General features: G+C 63.7%; 4 non-coding genes across 4 annotated transcripts; all 4 read left to right on the forward strand.

Moving 5' to 3' along the window:
• The first annotated feature begins 316 nt into the window (after positions 1-316).
• LOC131871901 (5S ribosomal RNA) lies at positions 317-435 on the forward strand. Its single transcript, XR_009370090.1, has one exon. It is a non-coding gene; the product is annotated as a 5S ribosomal RNA (ribosomal RNA).
• A 5,915-nt stretch (positions 436-6,350) lies between these two features.
• Positions 6,351-6,469, forward strand: LOC131871893 (5S ribosomal RNA). Its single transcript, XR_009370082.1, has one exon. It is a non-coding gene; the product is annotated as a 5S ribosomal RNA (ribosomal RNA).
• A 5,989-nt stretch (positions 6,470-12,458) lies between these two features.
• On the forward strand, positions 12,459-12,577 carry LOC131871894 (5S ribosomal RNA). The gene has a single exon (XR_009370083.1). It is a non-coding gene; the product is annotated as a 5S ribosomal RNA (ribosomal RNA).
• A 5,916-nt stretch (positions 12,578-18,493) lies between these two features.
• LOC131871895 (5S ribosomal RNA) lies at positions 18,494-18,612 on the forward strand. The gene has a single exon (XR_009370084.1). It is a non-coding gene; the product is annotated as a 5S ribosomal RNA (ribosomal RNA).
• Positions 18,613-19,792: the final 1,180 nt, after the last annotated feature.

Consider the following 19,792-nt stretch of genomic DNA (forward strand, 5'->3'; position numbering starts at 1 on the left):
GGCGCCCCGAACATGCACCAAGGTGCACTCGGCCCACATGTGAGCGCAGGTCGTTGCGCCCGAGGTGGTGTGTGGGCACCGCGTTGCAGACGGGACACTGCACGCACACGACGCCCCGTCCAGGTGCACGCACGTAGGCCGGGCCGGGTGCACACCCGACGCCCTAGCAAGGTGCGCGCACCCGGGCAGGGCTCACACTTGGCGAACGGGGCGCACTTCGCGAGGGAGGGTGTGCACCTCGACGGGGGTGGGTGGCCGGGGTGGATTCGCACGTGGGTCGCGGTTTGCTAAGTACACACTGCGACAAGCTCATAACGGGTGCGATCATACCAGCGTTAGTGCACCGGATCCCATCAGAACTCCGCAGTTAAGCGCGCTTGGGCCGGAGTAGTACTAGGATGGGTGACCTCCCGGGAAGTCCCGGTGTTGCACCCTTTCTTAGTTTTTCGCCGGGCGTCGCAATGCTATTTGAATAAACCTTTTGCCCGTTTGCGTTCTCGTCGGGGCCGGGCCGGGCCGGGGTGCGCTGCCCGCACTACCGCGCGCGCGGGGGCGACACCGAGCGCGCACCCGAGGCGCCCCGAGCACACAGGCCACGGTGCAACCCGGGCGTTGTGCGCGCACCCCGGTGCGCCCGAGGTGCTGCGCGCGCACCCAGGTGAAATCGGTGTGCACCTCGGCCAGTGCGCGCTCGGTCGAGTCGCGCACGTTGGCCAAGGTGCACGGTGATGTTTCTTACTCTAAGGTTCCGCACCAGACGCCCGGGACAGGTGAGCGAAGCTGGGCGGGGCCGGGTGCGCGGCCGGGGCAGGTGCACGCAGCTGGAGAGAGCTTTGGAGCACACCAGAGGTGCGCACCTTGGAGCACACTTCGGAGCGCACCAATGATGCGCTCCATTCAAAAGTTTCCTGAAAAGGCAAAAAAAGTTGAGATTATAGAATTTCCCACTTGAGAGATTGTAAAAAAAAAAAATTTAAAATGAAGGAAACGCGGGTGCCAAGGTGTGCGCGCCCGGGTGCGCAGCCCAGCCAAGGTGTGCGCACCAAGGCGCCCACCCTGGCGAAGGTGCACGCAAGGTGCGCACCCGAGGCAAACCGGACAATTAACCCAACTTTCGACTTCGCGCGCACCTGCGCACCTTGGAGCGCACTTCGGAGCGCTCCTTGTTGCGCACCAATCTTGGGCACCTCGGAGTGCACCATGGCGCCCACCAAGGTGCGCACCCGGGGCAAACCGAGCTCCGACTTCGTGCGCACCTTGGAGCGCACGAAAGGTGCGCACCATGGCGCCCACCAAGGTGCGCAGCCCAGCCAAGGCGTGCGCATCAAGGTGCGCACCCTGGCGAAGGTGCGCACCCGGGGCAAACCGAGCTCCGACTTCGTGCGCACCTTGGAGCGCACAAAGGGTGCGCAACCCAGCCAAGGTGTGCGCACCCCGGGCAAACCGAGCTCCGAATCGTGCGCACCTTGGAGCACACTTCGGAGCCCTCCTTGGTGCGCACCGATGTTGCGCACCTCGGAGCGCACCCGGGGAAAACAATGCAATTAACCCGACTTTCGACTTCGTGGGCACCTCGGAGCGCTCTCGGGTTCGCACCTCGGAGCACACCGAGGTGCGCACCTTTGATGCGCTGCCTTCACCAATTTCCAGAAAAGGCAAGAAAACATTGAGAAGGTGTGCGCACCGAGGTGCCCACCCTGGCGAAGGTGCACGCGAGGTGCGCACCCGGGGCAAACCGGGCTCCGACTTCGTGCACGCCATGCTGCGCACCTTGGAGGGCCATGGTGCGCACCTTGGAGCACACTTCGGAGCGCTCAATGGTGCCCAACCCAGCCAAGGTGCCCACCGCGGCGAAGGTGCACGCGAGGTGCGCACCCGGGGCAAACCGGGCTCCGACTTCGTGCACGCCGCACCTTGGAGCACACTTCGGAGCGCTCCTTGGTGCGCACCAGGGCGCGCAACCCAGCCGAGGTGCCCACCCCGGCGAAGGTGCACGCGGGGTGCGCACCCGAGGCAAACCGGGCTCCGACTTCGTGCACGCCATGGTGCCCACCGCGGCGAAGGTGCACGCGAGGTGCGCACCCGGGGCAAACCGGGCTCCGACTTCGTGCACGCCGCACCTTGGAGCACACTTCGGAGCGCTCCTTGGTGCGCACCAGGGCGCGCAACCCAGCCGAGGTGCCCACCCCGGCGAAGGTGCACGCGAGGTGCGCACCCGGGGCAAACCGGGCTCCGACTTCGTGCACGCCATGGTGCCCACCGCGGCGAAGGTGCACGCGAGGTGCGCACCCGGGGCAAACCGGGCTCCGACTTCGTGCACGCCGCACCTTGGAGCACACTTCGGAGCGCTCCTTGGTGCGCACCATGGTGCCCACCAGGGCGCGCAACCCCGCCGAAGGTGCACGCGAGGTGCGCACCCGGGGCAAACCGGGCTCCGACTTCGTGCACGCCGCACCTTGGAGCACACTTCGGAGCGCTCCTTGGTGCGCACCAGGGCGCGCAACCCCGCCGAAGGTGCACGCGAGGTGCGCACCCGGGGCAAACCGGGCTCCGACTTCGTGCACGCCATGGTGCGCACCAGGGTGCCCACCGCGGCGAAGGTGCGCACCCGGGGCAAACCGGGCTCCGACTTCGTGCACGCCGCACCTTGGAGCACACTTCGGAGCGCTCCTTGGTGCGCACCAGGGCGCGCAACCCAGCCGAGGTGCCCACCCCGGCGAAGGTGCACGCGAGGTGCGCACCCGGGGCAAACCGGGCTCCGACTTCGTGCACGCCATGGTGCCCACCGCGGCGAAGGTGCGCACCCGGGGCAAACCGGGCTAGGACTTCGTGCACGCCGCACCTTGGAGCACACTTCGGAGCGCTCCTTGGTGCGCACCATGGTGCCCACCAGGCCGCGCAACCCAGCCAAGGTGTGCGCACCAAGGTGCACGCGAGGTGCGCACCCGGGGCAAACCGGGGTCCGGCTTCGTGCACGCCGCACCTTGGAGCACACATCGGGGCGCTCCCGGGTTCGCACCGGCGTTGCGCACCGTGGTGGGCACCTCGGAGCGCACCGTGGTGGGCACCTCGGAGCACACCAAGGTGGGCAGCGAGGTGCGCACCTTTGATGCGATGCCTTCACTAATTTCCATAAAAGGCAAAAGAAAACGAGATTTTAAAATTTCCGTTTTGAAAGATAGTGAGAAAAAGGGAATGCTGGTGCCATCTTGAGCCCGCCCTGGTGCGCAGCCCAGCCAAGGTGTGCGCACCAAGGTGCCCACCCTGGCGAAGGTGCGCGCCCGGGCAATTAACCCAACTTCCAACTTCGCGCGCGCCAGGGTGGGAGCGCACCCAACAACCGGGCCTGGGAAGAGCCAATGCGAGAAACCCCACCAAACGCTCTGACAAAAAAAGAGGGGGCGCTCCAGTAACCCCGCTTCGGAGCGCACCCTGGGCAAACCCAGCCAGGGTGCCCACCCCGGCCAAGGTGCAGGCGAGGTGCGCACCCGGGGCAAACCGGGCTCCGACAACGTGCACGCCGCACCTTGGAGCACACTTCGTAGCGCTCCCGGGTGCGCACCTCAGAGCACACCAAGGTGGGCAGCGAGGTGCGCACCTTTGATGCGCTGCCTTCACTAATTTCCAGAAAAGGCAAAAAAAAGAGGAGATTTTAAAATTTCCGTTTTGAAAGATAGTGAAAAAAACGGAACGCGGGTGCCATCTTGAGCCCGCCCGGGTGCACAGCCCAGGTAAGGTGCCCACCCTGGCAAAGGTGCGCACCCGGGCAATTAACCCTACTTCCGACTTCGTGCGCGCCAGGGTGGCAACCGGGCCTGGGAAGAGCCAATGCGAGAAACCCCACCAAACGCTCCGACAAAAAAAGAGGCGGCGCTCCAATAACCCCGCTTCGGAGCGCAGCCGGGGCAAACCCAGCCAAGGTGCCCACCCCGACGAAGGTGCACGCGAGGTGCGCACCCGGGGCAAACCGGGCTCCGACAACGTGCACGCAGCACCTTGGAGCACACTTCGAAGCACTCCCGGGTGCCCACCGGCGTTGCGCACCGTGGTGGGCAGCGAGGTGCGCACCTTTGATGCGCTGCCTTCACTAATTTCCAGAAAAGGCAAAAAAAAATGAGATTTTAAAATTTCCGTTTTGAAAGATAGTGAAAAAAACGGAACGCGGGTGCCATCTTGAGCCCGCCCTGGTGCGCAGCCCAGGCAAGGCATGCGCACCAAGGTGCCCACCCGCGGTGCACACCCGGGGCAAACCGGGCTCCGACTTCGTGCAGGCCGCACCTTGGAGCACACTTCGGAGCGCTCCTTGGTGCGCACCATGGTGCCCACCAGGGCGCACCCGGGGCAAACCGGGCTCCGACTTCGTGCACGCCGCACCTTGGAGCACACATCGGAGCGCTCCCAGGTTCGCACCAGCGTTGCGCACCTTTGATGCGCTGCCTTCACTAATTTCCAGAAAAGGCAAAAAAAAACGATATTTTAAAATTTCCGTTCTGAAAGATAGTGAAAAAAACGGAACGCGGGTGCCATCTTGAGCCCTTCCTGGTGCGCAGCCCAGGCAAGTTGTGCGCACCAAGGTGCCCACCCTGGCGGAGGTGCGCGCCCGGGGCAAACCGGGCTCCGACTTCGTGCACTGCATGGTGCCCACCAAGGCGCGCAACCCAGCCAAGGTGCCCACCGCAGCGAAGGTGCACGCGAGGTGCGCACCCGAGGTGCACACCCGGGGCAAACCGAGCTCCGACTTCGTGCACGCCGCACCTTGGAGCACACTTCAGAGCGCTCCTTGGTGCGCACCAGGGCGCGCAACCCAGCCAAGGTGCTCACCCCGACGAAGGTGCACGCGAGGTGCGCACCCGGGGCAAGCCGGGCTCGGACTTCGTGCACGCCGCACCTTGGAGCACACATCGGAGCGCTCCCGGGTTCGCACCAGCATTGCGCACCTTTGATGCGCTGCCTTCACTAATTTCCAGAAAAGGCAAAAAAAAAAAAAAAACGAGATTTTAAAATTTCCGTTTTGAAAGATAGTGAAAAAAACGGAACGCGGGTGCCATCTTGAGCCCGCCCTGGTGTGCAGCCCAGGCAAGTTGTGCGCACCAAGGCACCCACCCTGGCCAAGGTGGGTCACGGGGTGGGTCCTAGGGTGGGTAACGGGGTGGGTACTAAGGTGCGTGCCAAGGTGGGTCATGGGGTGGGTGCCAAGGTGGGCACCAGGGTGGGTGTGCACCAACCCTAGCCAGGGTAGGTCACGGGGTGGTTGTCGGGGTGGGCGTCAAGGAGCCAAGGTGGGTGGCAAGTAGCCAAGTTGCGTGCCAAGGTGGGTGTCGGGGTGGGTGCCAAGGATCCAAGGTGGGTGCCAAGGAACCAAGGTGGGTGTCTGGGTGGGTGCCGAGGTGGGAGCCAGGGTGGGTCCCAAGGTGAGTGCAAAGGTGGGTGCCAGGGTCAAGGTGAGTGCCAATGTGGGTTCCAAGGTGCCAGGGTCAGGGTGAGTGCCAATGTGGGTTCAAAGGTGCTAAGTTGGGTGCGAGGTTGGGTGCGAGGGTGGGTGGGTGCCAAGGTGTGCTAGGTGGAAGCCCGGGTGGGTCGGCATCCCATGGGTGTCGAGTTGGGTGCCTGATGGGTGCTTCTTGTCAAGTTTTAGTCGTCGGGACTCATTTCGAGCCTTAGAGGTCGTTTCTTGTCCGGTTGCCCTGTCTTCGACCTGGGAACCCAATTTTGGTCCTCGGGTCCCATTTTTTTTTGTCTCGCATCCCACTTTTGGCCTGTGGCCTTTTCGGGGTCGATTCTCGTTTTGGGCATCAGAGCATGTTTCTTCTCCTAAAACCCAATATTTGTTTATTAAGTCTCGGAACACATTTTTGTTCTCGTGGACCCATCATGGGTCTTGGAACGCATTTGTGGTCCTTGGGTCCCATTTTGCATCCCGAAACTTGTGTTTTGGTGCTTGATCCCTATTTTGGGTGCCCACCTTGCACCAAGTGCGCACCCGGGGCAAACCGAGCGCCTTGGTGCACCGGGGCAAGATCGAGCGTGCACCCGAGGCGCCCCGAACATGCACCAAGGTGCACTCGGCCCACATGTGAGCGCAGGTCGTTGCGCCCGAGGTGGTGTGTGGGCACCGCGTTGCAGACGGGACACTGCACGCACACGACGCCCCGTCCAGGTGCACGCACGTAGGCCGGGCCGGGTGCACACCCGACGCCCTAGCAAGGTGCGCGCACCCGGGCAGGGCTCACACTTGGCGAACGGGGCGCACTTCGCGAGGGAGGGTGTGCACCTCGACGGGGGTGGGTGGCCGGGGTGGATTCGCACGTGGGTCGCGGTTTGCTAAGTACACACTGCGACAAGCTCATAACGGGTGCGATCATACCAGCGTTAGTGCACCGGATCCCATCAGAACTCCGCAGTTAAGCGCGCTTGGGCCGGAGTAGTACTGGGATGGGTGACCTCCCGGGAAGTCCCGGTGTTGCACCCTTTTTTAGTTTTTCGCCGGGCGTCGCAATGCTATTTGAATAAACCTTTTGCCCGTTTGCGTTCTCGTCGGGGCCGGGCCGGGCCGGGGTGCGCTGCCCGCACTACCGCGCGCGCGGGGGCGACACCGAGCGCGCACCCGAGGCGCCCCGAGCACACAGGCCACGGTGCAACCCGGGCGTTGTGCGCGCACCCCGGTGCGCCCGAGGTGCTGCGCGCGCACCCAGGTGAAATCGGTGTGCACCTCGGCCAGTGCGCGCTCGGTCGAGTCGCGCACGTTGGCCAAGGTGCACGGTGATGTTTCTTACTCTAAGGTTCCGCACCAGACGCCCGGGACAGGTGAGCGAAGCTGGGCGGGGCCGGGTGCGCGGCCGGGGCAGGTGCACGCAGCTGGAGAGAGCTTTGGAGCACACCAGAGGTGCGCACCTTGGAGCACACTTCGGAGCGCACCAATGATGCGCTCCATTCAAAAGTTTCCTGAAAAGGCAAAAAAAGTTGAGATTATAGAATTTCCCACTTGAGAGATTGTAAAAAAAAAAAATTTAAAATGAAGGAAACGCGGGTGCCAAGGTGTGCGCGCCCGGGTGCGCAGCCCAGCCAAGGTGTGCGCACCAAGGCGCCCACCCTGGCGAAGGTGCACGCAAGGTGCGCACCCGAGGCAAACCGGACAATTAACCCAACTTTCGACTTCGCGCGCACCTGCGCACCTTGGAGCGCACTTCGGAGCGCTCCTTGGTGCGCACCAATCTTGGGCACCTCGGAGTGCACCATGGCGCCCACCAAGGTGCGCACCCGGGGCAAACCGAGCTCCGACTTCGTGCGCACCTTGGAGCGCACGAAAGGTGCGCACCATGGCGCCCACCAAGGTGCGCAGCCCAGCCAAGGCGTGCGCATCAAGGTGCGCACCCTGGCGAAGGTGCGCACCCGGGGCAAACCGAGCTCCGACTTCGTGCGCACCTTGGAGCGCACAAAGGGTGCGCAACCCAGCCAAGGTGTGCGCACCCCGGGCAAACCGAGCTCCGAATCGTGCGCACCTTGGAGCACACTTCGGAGCCCTCCTTGGTGCGCACCGATGTTGCGCACCTCGGAGCGCACCCGGGGAAAACAATGCAATTAACCCGACTTTCGACTTCGTGGGCACCTCGGAGCGCTCTCGGGTTCGCACCTCGGAGCACACCGAGGTGCGCACCTTTGATGCGCTGCCTTCACCAATTTCCAGAAAAGGCAAGAAAACATTGAGAAGGTGTGCGCACCGAGGTGCCCACCCTGGCGAAGGTGCACGCGAGGTGCGCACCCGGGGCAAACCGGGCTCCGACTTCGTGCACGCCATGCTGCGCACCTTGGAGGGCCATGGTGCGCACCTTGGAGCACACTTCGGAGCGCTCAATGGTGCCCAACCCAGCCAAGGTGCCCACCGCGGCGAAGGTGCACGCGAGGTGCGCACCCGGGGTAAACCGGGCTCCGACTTCGTGCACGCCGCACCTTGGAGCACACTTCGGAGCGCTCCTTGGTGCGCACCAGGGCGCGCAACCCAGCCGAGGTGCCCACCCCGGCGAAGGTGCACGCGGGGTGCGCACCCGGGGCAAACCGGGCTCCGACTTCGTGCACGCCATGGTGCCCACCGCGGCGAAGGTGCACGCGAGGTGCGCACCCGGGGCAAACCGGGCTCCGACTTCGTGCACGCCGCACCTTGGAGCACACTTCGGAGCGCTCCTTGGTGCGCACCAGGGCGCGCAACCCAGCCGAGGTGCCCACCCCAGCGAAGGTGCACGCGAGGTGCGCACCCGGGGCAAACCGGGCTCCGACTTCGTGCACGCCATGGTGCCCACCGCGGCGAAGGTGCACGCGAGGTGCGCACCCGGGGCAAACCGGGCTCCGACTTCGTGCACGCCATGGTGCCCACCGCGGCGAAGGTGCACGCGAGGTGCGCACCCGGGGCAAACCGGGCTCCGACTTCGTGCACGCCGCACCTTGGAGCACACTTCGGAGCGCTCCTTGGTGCGCACCATGGTGCCCACCAGGGCGCGCAACCCCGCCGAAGGTGCACGCGAGGTGCGCACCCGGGGCAAACCGGGCTCCGACTTCGTGCACGCCGCACCTTGGAGCACACTTCGGAGCGCTCCTTGGTGCGCACCAGGGCGCGCAACCCCGCCGAAGGTGCACGCGAGGTGCGCACCCGGGGCAAACCGGGCTCCGACTTCGTGCACGCCATGGTGCGCACCAGGGTGCCCACCGCGGCGAAGGTGCGCACCCGGGGCAAACCGGGCTCCGACTTCGTGCACGCCGCACCTTGGAGCACACTTCGGAGCGCTCCTTGGTGCGCACCAGGGCGCGCAACCCAGCCGAGGTGCCCACCCCGGCGAAGGTGCACGCGAGGTGCGCACCCGGGGCAAACCGGGCTCCGACTTCGTGCACGCCATGGTGCCCACCGCGGCGAAGGTGCGCACCCGGGGCAAACCGGGCTAGGACTTCGTGCACGCCGCACCTTGGAGCACACTTCGGAGCGCTCCTTGGTGCGCACCATGGTGCCCACCAGGCCGCGCAACCCAGCCAAGGTGTGCGCACCAAGGTGCACGCGAGGTGCGCACCCGGGGCAAACCGGGGTCCGGCTTCGTGCACGCCGCACCTTGGAGCACACATCGGGGCGCTCCCGGGTTCGCACCGGCGTTGCGCACCGTGGTGGGCACCTCGGAGCGCACCGTGGTGGGCACCTCGGAGCACACCAAGGTGGGCAGCGAGGTGCGCACCTTTGATGCGATGCCTTCACTAATTTCCATAAAAGGCAAAAGAAAACGAGATTTTAAAATTTCCGTTTTGAAAGATAGTGAGAAAAAGGGAATGCTGGTGCCATCTTGAGCCCGCCCTGGTGCGCAGCCCAGCCAAGGTGTGCGCACCAAGGTGCCCACCCTGGCGAAGGTGCGCGCCCGGGCAATTAACCCAACTTCCAACTTCGCGCGCGCCAGGGTGGGAGCGCACCCAACAACCGGGCCTGGGAAGAGCCAATGCGAGAAACCCCACCAAACGCTCTGACAAAAAAAGAGGGGGCGCTCCAGTAACCCCGCTTCGGAGCGCACCCTGGGCAAACCCAGCCAGGGTGCCCACCCCGGCCAAGGTGCAGGCGAGGTGCGCACCCGGGGCAAACCGGGCTCCGACAACGTGCACGCCGCACCTTGGAGCACACTTCGTAGCGCTCCCGGGTGCGCACCTCAGAGCACACCAAGGTGGGCAGCGAGGTGCGCACCTTTGATGCGCTGCCTTCACTAATTTCCAGAAAAGGCAAAAAAAAGAGGAGATTTTAAAATTTCCGTTTTGAAAGATAGTGAAAAAAACGGAACGCAGGTGCCATCTTGAGCCCGCCCGGGTGCACAGCCCAGGTAAGGTGCCCACCCTGGCAAAGGTGCGCACCCGGGCAATTAACCCTACTTCCGACTTCGTGCGCGCCAGGGTGGCAACCGGGCCTGGGAAGAGCCAATGCGAGAAACCCCACCAAACGCTCCGACAAAAAAAGAGGCGGCGCTCCAATAACCCCGCTTCGGAGCGCAGCCGGGGCAAACCCAGCCAAGGTGCCCACCCCGACGAAGGTGCACGCGAGGTGCGCACCCGGGGCAAACCGGGCTCCGACAACGTGCACGCAGCACCTTGGAGCACACTTCGAAGCACTCCCGGGTGCCCACCGGCGTTGCGCACCGTGGTGGGCAGCGAGGTGCGCACCTTTGATGCGCTGCCTTCACTAATTTCCAGAAAAGGCAAAAAAAAATGAGATTTTAAAATTTCCGTTTTGAAAGATAGTGAAAAAAACGGAACGCGGGTGCCATCTTGAGCCCGCCCTGGTGCGCAGCCCAGGCAAGGCATGCGCACCAAGGTGCCCACCCGCGGTGCACGCCCGGGGCAAACCGGGCTCCGACTTCGTGCAGGCCGCACCTTGGAGCACACTTCGGAGCGCTCCTTGGTGCGCACCATGGTGCCCACCAGGGCGCACCCGGGGCAAACCGGGCTCCGACTTCGTGCACGCCGCACCTTGGAGCACACATCGGAGCGCTCCCAGGTTCGCACCAGCGTTGCGCACCTTTGATGCGCTGCCTTCACTAATTTCCAGAAAAGGCAAAAAAAAACGATATTTTAAAATTTCCGTTCTGAAAGATAGTGAAAAAAACGGAACGCGGGTGCCATCTTGAGCCCTTCCTGGTGCGCAGCCCAGGCAAGTTGTGCGCACCAAGGTGCCCACCCTGGCGGAGGTGCGCGCCCGGGGCAAACCGGGCTCCGACTTCGTGCACTGCATGGTGCCCACCAAGGCGCGCAACCCAGCCAAGGTGCCCACCGCAGCGAAGGTGCACGCGAGGTGCGCACCCGAGGTGCACACCCGGGGCAAACCGAGCTCCGACTTCGTGCACGCCGCACCTTGGAGCACACTTCAGAGCGCTCCTTGGTGCGCACCAGGGCGCGCAACCCAGCCAAGGTGCTCACCCCGGCGAAGGTGCACGCGAGGTGCGCACCCGGGGCAAGCCGGGCTCGGACTTCGTGCACGCCGCACCTTGGAGCACACATCGGAGCGCTCCCGGGTTCGCACCAGCATTGCGCACCTTTGATGCGCTGCCTTCACTAATTTCCAGAAAAGGCAAAAAAAAAAAAAAAACGAGATTTTAAAATTTCCGTTTTGAAAGATAGTGAAAAAAACGGAACGCGGGTGCCATCTTGAGCCCGCCCTGGTGTGCAGCCCAGGCAAGTTGTGCGCACCAAGGCACCCACCCTGGCCAAGGTGGGTCACGGGGTGGGTCCTAGGGTGGGTAACGGGGTGGGTACTAAGGTGCGTGCCAAGGTGGGTCATGGGGTGGGTGCCAAGGTGGGCACCAGGGTGGGTGTGCACCAACCCTAGCCAGGGTAGGTCACGGGGTGGTTGTCGGGGTGGGCGTCAAGGAGCCAAGGTGGGTGGCAAGTAGCCAAGTTGCGTGCCAAGGTGGGTGTCGGGGTGGGTGCCAAGGATCCAAGGTGGGTGCCAAGGAACCAAGGTGGGTGTCTGGGTGGGTGCCGAGGTGGGAGCCAGGGTGGGTCCCAAGGTGAGTGCAAAGGTGGGTGCCAGGGTCAAGGTGAGTGCCAATGTGGGTTCCAAGGTGCCAGGGTCAGGGTGAGTGCCAATGTGGGTTCAAAGGTGCTAAGTTGGGTGCGAGGTTGGGTGCGAGGGTGGGTGGGTGCCAAGGTGTGCTAGGTGGAAGCCCGGGTGGGTCGGCATCCCATGGGTGTCGAGTTGGGTGCCTGATGGGTGCTTCTTGTCAAGTTTTAGTCGTCGGGACTCATTTCGAGCCTTAGAGGTCGTTTCTTGTCCGGTTGCCCTGTCTTCGACCTGGGAACCCAATTTTGGTCCTCGGGTCCCATTTTTTTTTGTCTCGCATCCCACTTTTGGCCTGTGGCCTTTTCGGGGTCGATTCTCGTTTTGGGCATCAGAGCATGTTTCTTCTCCTAAAACCCAATATTTGTTTATTAAGTCTCGGAACACATTTTTGTTCTCGTGGACCCATCATGGGTCTTGGAACGCATTTGTGGTCCTTGGGTCCCATTTTGCATCCCGAAACTTGTGTTTTGGTGCTTGATCCCTATTTTGGGTGCCCACCTTGCACCAAGTGCGCACCCGGGGCAAACCGAGCGCCTTGGTGCACCGGGGCAAGATCGAGCGTGCACCCGAGGCGCCCCGAACATGCACCAAGGTGCACTCGGCCCACATGTGAGCGCAGGTCGTTGCGCCCGAGGTGGTGTGTGGGCACCGCGTTGCAGACGGGACACTGCACGCACACGACGCCCCGTCCAGGTGCACGCACGTAGGCCGGGCCGGGTGCACACCCGACGCCCTAGCAAGGTGCGCGCACCCGGGCAGGGCTCACACTTGGCGAACGGGGCGCACTTCGCGAGGGAGGGTGTGCACCTCGACGGGGGTGGGTGGCCGGGGTGGATTCGCACGTGGGTCGCGGTTTGCTAAGTACACACTGCGACAAGCTCATAACGGGTGCGATCATACCAGCGTTAGTGCACCGGATCCCATCAGAACTCCGCAGTTAAGCGCGCTTGGGCCGGAGTAGTACTGGGATGGGTGACCTCCCGGGAAGTCCCGGTGTTGCACCCTTTCTTAGTTTTTCGCCGGGCGTCGCAATGCTATTTGAATAAACCTTTTGCCCGTTTGCGTTCTCGTCGGGGCCGGGCCGGGCCGGGGTGCGCTGCCCGCACTACCGCGCGCGCGGGGGGCGACACCGAGCGCGCACCCGAGGCGCCCCGAGCACACAGGCCACGGTGCAACCCGGGCGTTGTGCGCGCACCCCGGTGCGCCCGAGGTGCTGCGCGCGCACCCAGGTGAAATCGGTGTGCACCTCGGCCAGTGCGCGCTCGGTCGAGTCGCGCACGTTGGCCAAGGTGCACGGTGATGTTTCTTACTCTAAGGTTCCGCACCAAACGCCCGGGACAGGTGAGCGAAGCTGGGCGGGGCCGGGTGCGCGGCCGGGGCAGGTGCACGCAGCTGGAGAGAGCTTTGGAGCACACCAGAGGTGCGCACCTTGGAGCACACTTCGGAGCGCACCAATGATGCGCTCCATTCAAAAGTTTCCTGAAAAGGCAAAAAAAGTTGAGATTATAGAATTTCCCACTTGAGAGATTGTAAAAAAAAAAAATTTAAAATGAAGGAAACGCGGGTGCCAAGGTGTGCGCGCCCGGGTGCGCAGCCCAGCCAAGGTGTGCGCACCAAGGCGCCCACCCTGGCGAAGGTGCACGCAAGGTGCGCACCCGAGGCAAACCGGACAATTAACCCAACTTTCGACTTCGCGCGCACCTGCGCACCTTGGAGCGCACTTCGGAGCGCTCCTTGGTGCGCACCAATCTTGGGCACCTCGGAGTGCACCATGGCGCCCACCAAGGTGCGCACCCGGGGCAAACCGAGCTCCGACTTCGTGCGCACCTTGGAGCGCACGAAAGGTGCGCACCATGGCGCCCACCAAGGTGCGCAGCCCAGCCAAGGCGTGCGCATCAAGGTGCGCACCCTGGCGAAGGTGCGCACCCGGGGCAAACCGAGCTCCGACTTCGTGCGCACCTTGGAGCGCACAAAGGGTGCGCAACCCAGCCAAGGTGTGCGCACCCCGGGCAAACCGAGCTCCGAATCGTGCGCACCTTGGAGCACACTTCGGAGCCCTCCTTGGTGCGCACCGATGTTGCGCACCTCGGAGCGCACCCGGGGAAAACAATGCAATTAACCCGACTTTCGACTTCGTGGGCACCTCGGAGCGCTCTCGGGTTCGCACCTCGGAGCACACCGAGGTGCGCACCTTTGATGCGCTGCCTTCACCAATTTCCAGAAAAGGCAAGAAAACATTGAGAAGGTGTGCGCACCGAGGTGCCCACCCTGGCGAAGGTGCACGCGAGGTGCGCACCCGGGGCAAACCGGGCTCCGACTTCGTGCACGCCATGCTGCGCACCTTGGAGGGCCATGGTGCGCACCTTGGAGCACACTTCGGAGCGCTCAATGGTGCCCAACCCAGCCAAGGTGCCCACCGCGGCGAAGGTGCACGCGAGGTGCGCACCCGGGGCAAACCGGGCTCCGACTTCGTGCACGCCGCACCTTGGAGCACACTTCGGAGCGCTCCTTGGTGCGCACCAGGGCGCGCAACCCAGCCGAGGTGCCCACCCCGGCGAAGGTGCACGCGGGGTGCGCACCCGGGGCAAACCGGGCTCCGACTTCGTGCACGCCATGGTGCCCACCGCGGCGAAGGTGCACGCGAGGTGCGCACCCGGGGCAAACCGGGCTCCGACTTCGTGCACGCCGCACCTTGGAGCACACTTCGGAGCGCTCCTTGGTGCGCACCAGGGCGCGCAACCCAGCCGAGGTGCCCACCCCGGCGAAGGTGCACGCGAGGTGCGCACCCGGGGCAAACCGGGCTCCGACTTCGTGCACGCCATGGTGCCCACCGCGGCGAAGGTGCACGCGAGGTGCGCACCCGGGGCAAACCGGGCTCCGACTTCGTGCACGCCGCACCTTGGAGCACACTTCGGAGCGCTCCTTGGTGCGCACCATGGTGCCCACCAGGGCGCGCAACCCCGCCGAAGGTGCACGCGAGGTGCGCACCCGGGGCAAACCGGGCTCCGACTTCGTGCACGCCGCACCTTGGAGCACACTTCGGAGCGCTCCTTGGTGCGCACCAGGGCGCGCAACCCCGCCGAAGGTGCACGCGAGGTGCGCACCCGGGGCAAACCGGGCTCCGACTTCGTGCACGCCATGGTGCGCACCAGGGTGCCCACCGCGGCGAAGGTGCGCACCCGGGGCAAACCGGGCTCCGACTTCGTGCACGCCGCACCTTGGAGCACACTTCGGAGCGCTCCTTGGTGCGCACCAGGGCGCGCAACCCAGCCGAGGTGCCCACCCCGGCGAAGGTGCACGCGAGGTGCGCACCCGGGGCAAACCGGGCTCCGACTTCGTGCACGCCATGGTGCCCACCGCGGCGAAGGTGCGCACCCGGGGCAAACCGGGCTAGGACTTCGTGCACGCCGCACCTTGGAGCACACTTTGGAGCGCTCCTTGGTGCGCACCATGGTGCCCACCAGGCCGCGCAACCCAGCCAAGGTGTGCGCACCAAGGTGCACGCGAGGTGCGCACCCGGGGCAAACCGGGGTCCGGCTTCGTGCACGCCGCACCTTGGAGCACACATCGGGGCGCTCCCGGGTTCGCACCGGCGTTGCGCACCGTGGTGGGCACCTCGGAGCGCACCGTGGTGGGCACCTCGGAGCACACCAAGGTGGGCAGCGAGGTGCGCACCTTTGATGCGATGCCTTCACTAATTTCCATAAAAGGCAAAAAAAAACGAGATTTTAAAATTTCCGTTTTGAAAGATAGTGAGAAAAAGGGAATGCTGGTGCCATCTTGAGCCCGCCCTGGTGCGCAGCCCAGCCAAGGTGTGCGCACCAAGGTGCCCACCCTGGCGAAGGTGCGCGCCCGGGCAATTAACCCAACTTCCAACTTCGCGCGCGCCAGGGTGGGAGCGCACCCAACAACCGGGCCTGGGAAGAGCCAATGCGAGAAACCCCACCAAACGCTCTGACAAAAAAAGAGGGGGCGCTCCAGTAACCCCGCTTCGGAGCGCACCCTGGGCAAACCCAGCCAGGGTGCCCACCCCGGCCAAGGTGCAGGCGAGGTGCGCACCCGGGGCAAACCGGGCTCCGACAACGTGCACGCCGCACCTTGGAGCACACTTCGTAGCGCTCCCGGGTGCGCACCTCAGAGCACACCAAGGTGGGCAGCGAGGTGCGCACCTTTGATGCGCTGCCTTCACTAATTTCCAGAAAAGGCAAAAAAAAGAGGAGATTTTAAAATTTCCGTTTTGAAAGATAGTGAAAAAAACGGAACGCGGGTGCCATCTTGAGCCCGCCCTGGTGCACAGCCCAGGTAAGGTGCCCACCCTGGCAAAGGTGCGCACCCGGGCAATTAACCCTACTTCCGACTTCGTGCGCGCCAGGGTGGCAACCGGGCCTGGGAAGAGCCAATGCGAGAAACCCCACCAAACGCTCCGACAAAAAAAGAGGCGGCGCTCCAATAACCCCGCTTCGGAGCGCAGCCGGGGCAAACCCAGCCAAGGTGCCCACCCCGACGAAGGTGCACGCGAGGTGCGCACCCGGGGCAAACCGGGCTCCGACAACGTGCACGCAGCACCTTGGAGCACACTTCGAAGCACTCCCGGGTGCCCACCGGCGTTGCGCACCGTGGTGGGCAGCGAGGTGCGCACCTTTGATGCGCTGCCTTCACTAATTTCCAGAAAAGGCAAAAAAAAATGAGATTTTAAAATTTCCGTTTTGAAAGATAGTGAAAAAAACGGAACGCGGGTGCCATCTTGAGCCCGCCCTGGTGCGCAGCCCAGGCAAGGCATGCGCACCAAGGTGCCCACCCGCGGTGCACGCCCGGGGCAAACCGGGCTCCGACTTCGTGCAGGCCGCACCTTGGAGCACACTTCGGAGCGCTCCTTGGTGCGCACCATGGTGCCCACCAGGGCGCACCCGGGGCAAACCGGGCTCCGACTTCGTGCACGCCGCACCTTGGAGCACACATCGGAGCGCTCCCAGGTTCGCACCAGCGTTGCGCACCTTTGATGCGCTGCCTTCACTAATTTCCAGAAAAGGCAAAAAAAAACGATATTTTAAAATTTCCGTTCTGAAAGATAGTGAAAAAAACGGAACGCGGGTGCCATCTTGAGCCCTTCCTGGTGCGCAGCCCAGGCAAGTTGTGCGCACCAAGGTGCCCACCCTGGCGGAGGTGCGCGCCCGGGGCAAACCGGGCTCCGACTTCGTGCACTGCATGGTGCCCACCAAGGCGCGCAACCCAGCCAAGGTGCCCACCGCAGCGAAGGTGCACGCGAGGTGCGCACCCGAGGTGCACACCCGGGGCAAACCGAGCTCCGACTTCGTGCACGCCGCACCTTGGAGCACACTTCAGAGCGCTCCTTGGTGCGCACCAGGGCGCGCAACCCAGCCAAGGTGCTCACCCCGGCGAAGGTGCACGCGAGGTGCGCACCCGGGGCAAGCCGGGCTCGGACTTCGTGCACGCCGCACCTTGGAGCACACATCGGAGCGCTCCCGGGTTCGCACCAGCATTGCGCACCTTTGATGCGCTGCCTTCACTAATTTCCAGAAAAGGCAAAAAAAAAAAAAAAACGAGATTTTAAAATTTCCGTTTTGAAAGATAGTGAAAAAAACGGAACGCGGGTGCCATCTTGAGCCCGCCCTGGTGTGCAGCCCAGGCAAGTTGTGCGCACCAAGGCACCCACCCTGGCCAAGGTGGGTCACGGGGTGGGTCCTAGGGTGGGTAACGGGGTGGGTACTAAGGTGCGTGCCAAGGTGGGTCATGGGGTGGGTGCCAAGGTGGGCACCAGGGTGGGTGTGCACCAACCCTAGCCAGGGTAGGTCACGGGGTGGTTGTCGGGGTGGGCGTCAAGGAGCCAAGGTGGGTGGCAAGTAGCCAAGTTGCGTGCCAAGGTGGGTGTCGGGGTGGGTGCCAAGGATCCAAGGTGGGTGCCAAGGAACCAAGGTGGGTGTCTGGGTGGGTGCCGAGGTGGGAGCCAGGGTGGGTCCCAAGGTGAGTGCAAAGGTGGGTGCCAGGGTCAAGGTGAGTGCCAATGTGGGTTCCAAGGTGCCAGGGTCAGGGTGAGTGCCAATGTGGGTTCAAAGGTGCTAAGTTGGGTGCGAGGTTGGGTGCGAGGGTGGGTGGGTGCCAAGGTGTGCTAGGTGGAAGCCCGGGTGGGTCGGCATCCCATGGGTGTCGAGTTGGGTGCCTGATGGGTGCTTCTTGTCAAGTTTTAGTCGTCGGGACTCATTTCGAGCCTTAGAGGTCGTTTCTTGTCCGGTTGCCCTGTCTTCGACCTGGGAACCCAATTTTGGTCCTCGGGTCCCATTTTTTTTTGTCTCGCATCCCACTTTTGGCCTGTGGCCTTTTCGGGGTCGATTCTCGTTTTGGGCATCAGAGCATGTTTCTTCTCCTAAAACCCAATATTTGTTTATTAAGTCTCGGAACACATTTTTGTTCTCGTGGACCCATCATGGGTCTTGGAACGCATTTGTGGTCCTTGGGTCCCATTTTGCATCCCGAAACTTGTGTTTTGGTGCTTGATCCCTATTTTGGGTGCCCACCTTGCACCAAGTGCGCACCCGGGGCAAACCGAGCGCCTTGGTGCACCGGGGCAAGATCGAGCGTGCACCCGAGGCGCCCCGAACATGCACCAAGGTGCACTCGGCCCACATGTGAGCGCAGGTCGTTGCGCCCGAGGTGGTGTGTGGGCACCGCGTTGCAGACGGGACACTGCACGCACACGACGCCCCGTCCAGGTGCACGCACGTAGGCCGGGCCGGGTGCACACCCGACGCCCTAGCAAGGTGCGCGCACCCGGGCAGGGCTCACACTTGGCGAACGGGGCGCACTTCGCGAGGGAGGGTGTGCACCTCGACGGGGGTGGGTGGCCGGGGTGGATTCGCACGTGGGTCGCGGTTTGCTAAGTACACACTGCGACAAGCTCATAACGGGTGCGATCATACCAGCGTTAGTGCACCGGATCCCATCAGAACTCCGCAGTTAAGCGCGCTTGGGCCGGAGTAGTACTCGGATGGGTGACCTCCCGGGAAGTCCCGGTGTTGCACCCTTTTTTAGTTTTTCGCCGGGCGTCGCAATGCTATTTGAATAAACCTTTTGCCCGTTTGCGTTCTCGTCGGGGCCGGGCCGGGCCGGGGTGCGCTGCCCGCACTACCGCGCGCGCGGGGGCGACACCGAGCGCGCACCCGAGGCGCCCCGAGCACACAGGCCACGGTGCAACCCGGGCGTTGTGCGCGCACCCCGGTGCGCCCGAGGTGCTGCGCGCGCACCCAGGTGAAATCGGTGTGCACCTCGGCCAGTGCGCGCTCGGTCGAGTCGCGCACGTTGGCCAAGGTGCACGGTGATGTTTCTTACTCTAAGGTTCCGCACCAGACGCCCGGGACAGGTGAGCGAAGCTGGGCGGGGCCGGGTGCGCGGCCGGGGCAGGTGCACGCAGCTGGAGAGAGCTTTGGAGCACACCAGAGGTGCGCACCTTGGAGCACACTTCGGAGCGCACCAATGATGCGCTCCATTCAAAAGTTTCCTGAAAAGGCAAAAAAAGTTGAGATTATAGAATTTCCCACTTGAGAGATTGTAAAAAAAAAAAATTTAAAATGAAGGAAACGCGGGTGCCAAGGTGTGCGCGCCCGGGTGCGCAGCCCAGCCAAGGTGTGCGCACCAAGGCGCCCACCCTGGCGAAGGTGCACGCAAGGTGCGCACCCGAGGCAAACCGGACAATTAACCCAACTTTCGACTTCGCGCGCACCTGCGCACCTTGGAGCGCACTTCGGAGCGCTCCTTGGTGCGCACCAATCTTGGGCACCTCGGAGTGCACCATGGCGCCCACCAAGGTGCGCACCCGGGGCAAACCGAGCTCCGACTTCGTGCGCACCTTGGAGCGCACGAAAGGTGCGCACCATGGCGCCCACCAAGGTGCGCAGCCCAGCCAAGGCGTGCGCATCAAGGTGCGCACCCTGGCGAAGGTGCGCACCCGGGGCAAACCGAGCTCCGACTTCGTGCGCACCTTGGAGCGCACAAAGGGTGCGCAACCCAGCCAAGGTGTGCGCACCCCGGGCAAACCGAGCTCCGAATCGTGCGCACCTTGGAGCACACTTCGGAGCCCTCCTTGGTGCGCACCGATGTTGCGCACCTCGGAGCGCACCCGGGGAAAACAATGCAATTAACCCGACTTTCGACTTCGTGGGCACCTCGGAGCGCTCTCGGGTTCGCACCTCGGAGCACACCGAGGTG

This window comes from Cryptomeria japonica, unplaced genomic scaffold (assembly GCF_030272615.1).
Source record: "Cryptomeria japonica unplaced genomic scaffold, Sugi_1.0 HiC_scaffold_480, whole genome shotgun sequence".
Taxonomy (NCBI): domain Eukaryota; kingdom Viridiplantae; phylum Streptophyta; class Pinopsida; order Cupressales; family Cupressaceae; genus Cryptomeria; species Cryptomeria japonica.